At 46.0% G+C, this 8,552-nt stretch overlaps 1 long non-coding RNA gene across 1 annotated transcript; it reads left to right on the forward strand.

Moving 5' to 3' along the window:
• Positions 1-860: 860 nt before the first annotated feature.
• LOC145510558 (uncharacterized) lies at positions 861-7,788 on the forward strand. Its single transcript, XR_014057108.1, has 3 exons — positions 861-957; positions 4,223-4,346; positions 7,596-7,788. It is a non-coding gene; the product is annotated as an uncharacterized LOC145510558 (long non-coding RNA).
• The last annotated feature ends 764 nt before the right edge of the window (positions 7,789-8,552 follow it).

Genomic DNA, 8,552 nt, shown 5'->3' on the forward strand with positions numbered 1-8,552 from the left:
AGACCTGTAGCTCCTGTATTGGAGTCTAGGGAGCAGGAGAAGGGCCTAGGATAGAACTGGGCAAGCATTTCCCTGTTTAGGATCAGATAGTAAATATTTTCTGCTGTGTGGGCCAAGAGGAAAATTTAGAGGGTATTATGTAGATAAGTAAAAATATAAGAAGAGATGAAGCATATTTCCATATATTTTTATTGACAGAATTTAAAACATTACTTATAAATACTAACTTTGAGTTTCATAGAATTTGTGTCATGAAGTATTATTCTTTTGATTTTTTTCATTCATTTAAAAATATTAAAAAATCACTCTTGAGAATTCTCTGGCAGTCCAGTGCTTAGAACTCTGTGCTCCCATTGCAGGAGACCTAGGTTCTATCCCTGGTCAGGGAACTAAGATTCCATAAGATTCGAGGTGTGCCCCCTCACCCCCCAAAAATCACTTTTTGTTCAAGAGTCACACAAAATCAGACAGTAAGCCAGCCGGATCTAGGCTGTGAGCCCTGGTTTGCCAACCCCTGGTCTAGATCTATGCTGTCTAGTATAGTGGCCCCTGGCCCCATGTGGCTACTGAACACCTGAAAAGTGTGTAGTCTGGACTAAGATGCACTGTAAGTGTAAAATACACACTGGATTTCAGGCAATATAAAAAAAACAAGCAAAATGTCTCAATAATTTTCTATGCTGATTACATATTGAAATTATAATATTTTGTGTGGATTAGTCTACATTAAATATATTATTAAAAATTAGTTTCATCACCTTTTTTTTTACTATTTTACTAATTTTGTACTAGTCTTTTATATTAGAAAATGTTCAATTGTCCATGCTTTTGCGTTTGTGGTGTGCATCGTATTTCTGTAGTGCAGTGCTGCTCATGGAATGAGACTGGGGAGTGGAGGGTGAGACGGCCCCTCCCTCCACTTGTGTTGAGGGAAGCGAGAGGAGGCATTCAGGAGTGGTGAGTAGGGGCGTATGGGGACATGGATTTCATTAAGGGGAGGTGGAAGGCCAGGGTGAAATGGATATGCAGACCAAAGAGGCTTCTGCCTCTTGGCTTCTGCGGGCCTAGGTTGGTGGTGGTCAGGGGGCTGCAGTGGGATTGAATTGTTTAGGGGGCAGCCATGAGAAGTTGGAGGGCAAGACAGCTTCTGAGATGCAAGAGGTTGCTGAGCAGTCAGCCAGGTGAGGAAGTGTGGAATGAGGACCCTGCCTTGAGGAGCTTACATCCCTCAAATCCCTTGGATCGGGAGACAGTATGCATTTATCTTCTTTTCTGAGCCTAGATGGTGCCCCCTACTTGGAGAAGTGGTTTGGCCAGTTCACTGGCAGAATGTGGAAACAGAATGTTAAGTGGCAGCATCTACCCCCAAAATCCTTGCTTTTCACATTAAGAGAGTCTCATGGCTAGAGATCATTCCTCTTTCCTCAGCCCCCTCTGCCCAGCATTGGCAGTCCTGCCTACGCTGGCCTTGTGCTGGGAGCAAACATGACTGTCAGAGCTATGGCTCCATGCACTTGGTGTTCACATCCAGGAGCTAGCTTTGCCATGTCCTCTGGAAGGAGAAGAGGGTGGGAGGTGCCAAGGAGATGGTGCCCGTGTGTGGATTCCTGTTTCTTAGCTTGTAGGAGAAAGGTGGGGTTTCTCTGTTCATATGTGTGGTCTCTTACACTCAGCACTTGAGGTGACAGGATGAAATACTCAGCATGCCTCTGGTCACTTGTTTCCCAAGTGCCGGGAGCTTGGGAGGGTGCTAGAGGAGCTGAGAGAACATGGCACATGGAGGCCTGGCTTCTAGACCTGGTGCCACTGGACATATTACTCCCTGCTAGAGACTGAATGTGCTCCCCACCAAATTCATATCTTGAAATCCTAACACTGCCCCTCTGCCCCTCCCCAGGGTGATGGTGTTAAGAGGTAGGGCCTGGGAGGTCATTAGGTCATGAGGGTAGACCCGTTGAGAATGGGATTAGTACCCTTATAAAAGAGACCCCACAGGGCTCTCTTATCCCTTCTGCTAGTTGAAAAAGGAGTAAGAGGGAGAAGAGAGCCATCTGAGAGCCAGGAAGTGGGTTTTGCCAGACATCCAGTCTGTTGGTGCTTCATCTTGGATTTCTCAGCCTCCAGAACCATGAGAAATAAATTTCTGTTATTTATAGGCAATGTAGTCTATTGTTGTTCTTCAGTTGCTCAGTTGTGTCCAACTCTTTGCAATCCCATGGACTGCAGCACACCAGGCTTCCCTGTCCTTCACCATTTCCTGGAGCTTGCTCAAACACATGTCCATTGAGTCGATGATGCCACCCAATTATCTCATCCTCTGTCGTCCCCTTCTCCTGCCTTCAATCTTTCCCAACATCAGGGTCTTTTCCAATGAGTCAGCTCTTTGCATTAGGTGGCCCAAGTATTGGAACTTCAGCTTCAGCATCAGTCCTTCCAGTGAATATTTAGGGTTGATTTCATCTAGGATTGACTGGTTTGATCTTCTTGCAGTCCAAGGGACTCTCAAGAATCTTCTCCAACACCACAGGTCAAAAGCATCAGCTCTTTGGTGCTTAGCCTTCTTTATCGTCTAATTCTCACATCCATACATGACTACTGGAAAAACCATAGATTTGACTATACGGACTTTTGTTGGCAAAGTGCTATCTCTGCTTTTTAATACACTGTCTAGGTTTGTCATAGCTTTTCTTTCAAGGAGCAAGTGTCTTTAAATTGCATGGCTGCAGTCACCATCCTCAGTGATTTTGGAGCCCAAGAAAATAAACTCTCTCACTGTTTGCATTGTTTCCCCATCTGTTTGCCATGAAGTGATGGGACCAGATGCCATGATCTTCGTTTATTGAACATTGAGTTTAAGCCAGCTTTTTCACTTTCCTCTTTCACCTTCATCAAGAGGCTCTTTAGTTCCTCTTCACTTTCTGCCATTAGGGTGGTATCATCTGCATGTCTGAGATTACTGCTATTTCTCTCGGCAATCTTGATTCTAGCTGGAGCTTCACCCAGCCCAGCATATCACACGATATACTCTGCATACAAGTTAAATAAACAGGCTGACATACAGCCTTGACGTACTCCTTTCCCAATTTTGAACCAGTTTGCTATAGCAGTTTGAATGGACTAAGAGACTCTCCCTTCCCTAACCTTGGGTTTTCTTCCCTGGTAATGAGTGATTTGGACTTCATCTTTGAAATGGGTAATCTCTCGATCCTTTCCTAGCCGTTAGGGACTAATGTACCAGAAGAAACGGACAAATAGACTGTGGTGCTGGAGGCAGGCACAGGAAGGAAGCGAGGGGGTCATCACCTGTCGTGGAATTGTTTTCTCCTTGAGAGAGGCAGACAGTGCTCACCCTCTGCCTTGCTTGTCAGGCCTGGCATTCAAGGCCCTCCACCTGGTGGTTCTGGTCCAACTTTCCATCCTTACTTGCCATCTCACCCCTGTGCATGGAGTCAGGATTGTAGCCACATACCCTCCTTAATGTCTCTCATCACCCCCTCCTTTCATGGACCATTGTCATCACAGAACTCACTGACTTCCTGTTTCCTGTAGATAAATGAAACTCTTTGTCATGGCTTGTAAAACTGCCCAGCAACACAGTCTCAACTCCCCTCTGTCACGTAGGGCTACTTGCAGTTCTCTGAACAGTCTGCTTTCTCGAATGTTGAGCCTTTGCTCAGTTGGTCTCCTCTGCCTCACACCCCTTCTCCCTGGTCCCTGTCTGAAGAACCCCCATTCAGTCTCCATGGCACAGCCCAGCATCTGCTCATGTGAAAAGCCTTGTCCTTCCTGCCCACTTCCCAGTCTTGGTTCATGTCTCTCCTGTGTGTCCCTGTCCTCCTGTGCTTCCCTGATACGGTGTTCATCTTACCAAGTAGAAAGCAGACCTGCTCCAAGGACAAGGGCAGGGGTGGCCTCTGATAGTTCTGGCACTTGGTGGCGGTCCCTGAAAGGCAGGCTGACTGACGGGAAGCTTTCCTCTAGTCTCTGTTCACTGTCACTAACATGCAGTTGTTGAAGCCTAGTGTGAAAAACTGAGCACCCATTCTGTCCCTGCCTTCCCTGTGCAAATACCTCAGCTTATTTCTCAGCGCCCTTTGCAGTAACGCAAGGCCACAAACAGAGTTCCAGCCCATGGAGAGTGAGTGAGAGCCACGTGTGCCCCTTCCAGGCCTGGGCCATCAAGCTTCACACCAGTTCCTCTCTGTGTGTTTCCTTCTGCCAGCTGCTTGCGATGACAAGGCCTGAGGGGCTGGTGGAGCCATAAGATGGAAGCGGCATGGGTCCCTAAATGACCCTGTGGAAGACAGCCGCTTCTCTGGCCTGAATACCACCTGGGACTGTTATCTGTAAGAAAATCTTCCATGGCTTTTAGATCTATTTGGTACACAGGGTATCCTGCCCTGACTGATATTCCCATAGTGCAAACCTTAGTGCAGATGACAGTCATAAAGGCACATTGGGGTCTAGGTGATGGATTGGATAAGGGAGGAGTGGGGAAAGGGGCATCAAGGCTGGTCCAGCCAGGTTCCTGGCCTGCACAGGTGGGTGGCAGAGGCATTCTTCGTGGCCAAGAGCACTGGCAGAGGGTCTGGGCCCAGGGGAACGCCACGTATTCTCTTTTAGACATGCTGAAATGGAGGGGCCTTGGGGACATTTCAGGAGAGATGTTGAGGGATAGTGACTCATGTGGGTTTACAGTTCAAAAAACAGATCTGTCCTGAGGGGCACGCTGATGGCAGTTGAAGCCCGAGCTGTTAGTAAATGAATGAATATATGAATTGTTGTGTAATCAGATACTAAAGTTGAAATGGAGAGACCCCTGAGGCCACCCTGACTTAGTGGCAGGGATAAACCACACACACACACACACAAACAAAAGCCCCCAAGGCTGCTCTGATGAGTAGGTGTTGCTGCCTTTCAGAGGGGAGGTGGGTATTTTCCAGTTTCACAGGTTTTCCATGACCTGGTCAGCAGCACTGTGTCCTGAATCCATCCCTGTCCAATGGTCTGTGCCCAGAATACTGTAAAAAGTGAGAATCTAGCCACAGGGGCCTGGATTTAGGGCCACAAGATGGAAGGGACGTGGGTCCCTTTCTTACAGATAACAGTCCCAGGTGGTATTCAGGCTAGAGAAGTGGTGTTCTTCCACAGGGTCATTTAGTGACCCACGCCCCTTCCACCTTATGGCTCTAAATATAGTCTTAGAAGCTACACAGGAGATCTGGGACATGAAGCCAGGCTGGGCCCCTCTGCATGCTGTAGCCACTGAATGCAGCCTTGCGAGCTCAGAGGAGATGGGGAGGGTTAGGTCTGTACATGAACCACATATTCCATTAAGGTCTGATTCCAGAAGGGTGTCCTAGGCAATTCTGATTGGTCTCTGCTAGGCAGAGGCTGCCTCTGAGACTCAAACTAGGCACAGGTGGCTGTCGCAAGAATGTCATCTTAGCAGGTGGGGGATGCTGGGTAGTAGAGCTTCTCCAGGTCTTCCACTTCTGTTTTGAGGATTTGATTGTGATGGGGAGCTCCTCAAGTGAAGGAGTTGTCCCTGAAAGCTAATATTATTATTGTCAGCAGTCCTAGCACTAACAATGACAGTTATACCTACTGGCACTATGCTAAACTCTTGGCAGACAGTCCTTGATCCCTGCAGGAGAGCTGAGAGGCAGGTGTTGTCATCCCTGTTTTACAGATGAAGAAGCTGAGTTTCATGGAGGCCTAGCTAGGGATTGGCATCCCTAATGGTTTCAGTTGATGAGACAAGTTTAGAGGGACCAGGAGCAAGACACTGGGACCTTGTAGGGGCTGGAATGAGCTGGACAGCACCTGCTCCACCTGCTGAGGGGCAGTATGACTCAGCTCCCGCTGAGTGTGAACATGTGACACTGAGGCCCAGTGTGACTTCATCTAAAAATTTTCCAAAAGTACCTGGAAATGTAACATTTTGTAGAAATATGCTTTATAAATGTTGGCAAATATATATATATATTTTTTACAATGTTCAAGACATTGTATAGGCAAGCAAGCACATCTGACAGATTCAGCCCATTAGGAATCCACGTGTCACTTTGGGTTAGGAGATTCTTTTATTCATTCTGCAAGTATTGTGGTGCCCACTGCAGGTGTCCAGGTGAAGGAGACAGCCCTGGTGCAGGATCTCATTGAGCTCATGGTCAGTGTCAATACTGTGTGGTCTGTGTTCTGAGAGGCTCCCTTCCTTGGGGCCTGACAGACCACTTTCTGGAGGAAGCTGAATTCCCATGTATGTTGGATTAGTCAGTTAGGGGTGCCATAACAAAACACTACCAGCTGAGGGGTGTATCAACAATAGAAATTTATTGTCTCACAGTTCTGGAGGCTAGAAGATCAAAATCAAGGTGTTGGCAGAGCCACACTTGCTCTGAAGGCTCTAGGTGGGAATCTGCTCCATGCCTCTCTCCTAGCTTCTGGTGTTGCTAGTAATCCTTGGTATCCCTTTGTGTTATGGACTGAATGTTTGTGTTCCTCCAAATTCAAATGCTGAGATAATTCCCACTGTGATTATATTTGGAAGTGGGGCCTTTGGGAGGCAATTAGGTTTAGATGAGGTCATGAGGGTGGGGTCCTCATAATGTAAGTAGTGCCCTTTTAAGAAGAGATATGAGAGAGCTTGCTTCTCTCTATGCTTTCTGCCATGTGAAGATACAAGAAGATAGCCATTTGCAAACTAGGAAGCAGGTCCTTATCAGAAATCTTGATCTTGGACTTCTTAGCTTCTAGAACTGTGAGAAATAAGTTTGTTGTTTAAGGCACCCAGACCATAGTATTTTGTTACAGCAGCCTAAATTGACCAAGGCACTTGGTTTGTAGACTTATCATTCCAGTCTCTGCCTCCGTCATCACACAGTGTTTTCCTCGTGTCTGTTTTTGTGTCTTCTCTTCTTATAAGGCATCAGTCTTATTGAATTAAGGGGCCACCTACTTCAGTCTGACCTCATCTTAACTGGATTACATCTGCAAAACCCTAGTCCCAAATAAGGTCACAGGCACAGGCACCACAGGTTGGGAATTGAACAGATCTTTCGTGGCAATACAATTCAACCCAAAAGAGATATGCAGGGTAGGCAGGTGAAATCTGTGGAAGAGTATTTGAGGTAGAGGGAACAGCATGTGGAAAGAGAAGAGTGCAGGTGAGTTCCAGGAAATAGAAGAAATCAGCACGGCTAGCATGAAAGCTGAGCATGAGCTGTGACTGGGGTGGCTCAAGCCATGTGGAATGGTCAGGTGTGACTAGGCTGCAATTAGAGATCTCAGTGGCTTGACCCAGTACAGGTTCATTTCTTACATCAAGTCTGACATGGGTTAAATAGCTCTTCTCTATAATGTAGCTCTGCCATGCAGAACACATGGTGTCCAGGAAAAAAGAGATCTGGGGGAGGTATCCAGTCTCAACTGACTCTTCTACTCAAGATGAAGAGAGGTTGGAGGGAGGAGGGCAAGGATTTCTGTGAGCCTCAGATGTCTCTCTTACCCGTATTCAGACTTCATCCTTAGAGTACTGGGGAGTCAGCCAGAGTTTTCATGCAGAGTGTGACAAGATCTGACTTGTGTTTTAGAAAGTCTTCTCCAGCTGGAGCCAGAGTCAGCCCAGAAGCAAAGGAGCTGAAGCTCGTGGAGCTGTGGTGAAGGAAGTGGCCCATATGGGAGTCAGCCACAACAGTCAACATATTTGCAATTAACTTTTGCAGTTTCCACCTTGTAGGCCCAGACCCAATAAATAAATAAATAGAAAAATTTATGTAATTTAAACAACTTTCAAAATTCATTTTGTGTCTACCCTCTCCATTCTACGCTGTGGTTACTGGGCTCCTTGCTGATTTGAGAACCTCATTGTTTTAGAATATGCACTCAACCCAGGTCTGTAATTCAGACCAAATAACAAGAGTCCCTTGTGTCAAAGGGACTTCCTGCTGGTTCCAAACAGCCTGGTGACCTGCCTTTGTCAGAAGCACTCTTGGGTACAATGTAAAAACATTCTGTATTGAGACTGACCCCCATTTGTCTGCAGTTCTTTATAAAGTATGTTTCCTTTAAGCCTCAAAATCACTTAATCTGAGGTATAATATATATAATATATATATTATAGTATATATATATATATATATATATATATATATATAATATATATAATCTGACCAAAGAACTCAGAAGCTCAGAGCCCCCTTGTCCTACAGTAGTCAGCACTGGAAACCACGTAGAGTTGGAAGTGTTGACTTTGTGGCTAAGATTTTAGCTGTGTAATTTAAGTGCTTTTGTGTATAAACTATGGATAATTGCATACAAAGTTATTTTGAAGCTCTATAAAAGCAAGGTTGGTGAAGGTATTTTGCAAACTGTGAAGCACCATCCAAATGTTGTCATCCTTCAGACTCGACATGTCATTGAAAGCATTTCCCAAATTGTGCTAATGGAATCCAACTGGACAAGAGCAGATTTTCCTAGTGGTTCAAACGGTAAAGAATCTGCCTGCAATGTGGGAGACCAGGGTTTGATCCCTGGGTGGGGAAGATGCC

This window comes from Giraffa tippelskirchi, chromosome 6, assembly GCF_054371585.1.
Source record: "Giraffa tippelskirchi isolate mGirTip1 chromosome 6, T2T-mGirTip1v1.2.pri, whole genome shotgun sequence".
Lineage (NCBI taxonomy): Eukaryota > Metazoa > Chordata > Mammalia > Artiodactyla > Giraffidae > Giraffa > Giraffa tippelskirchi.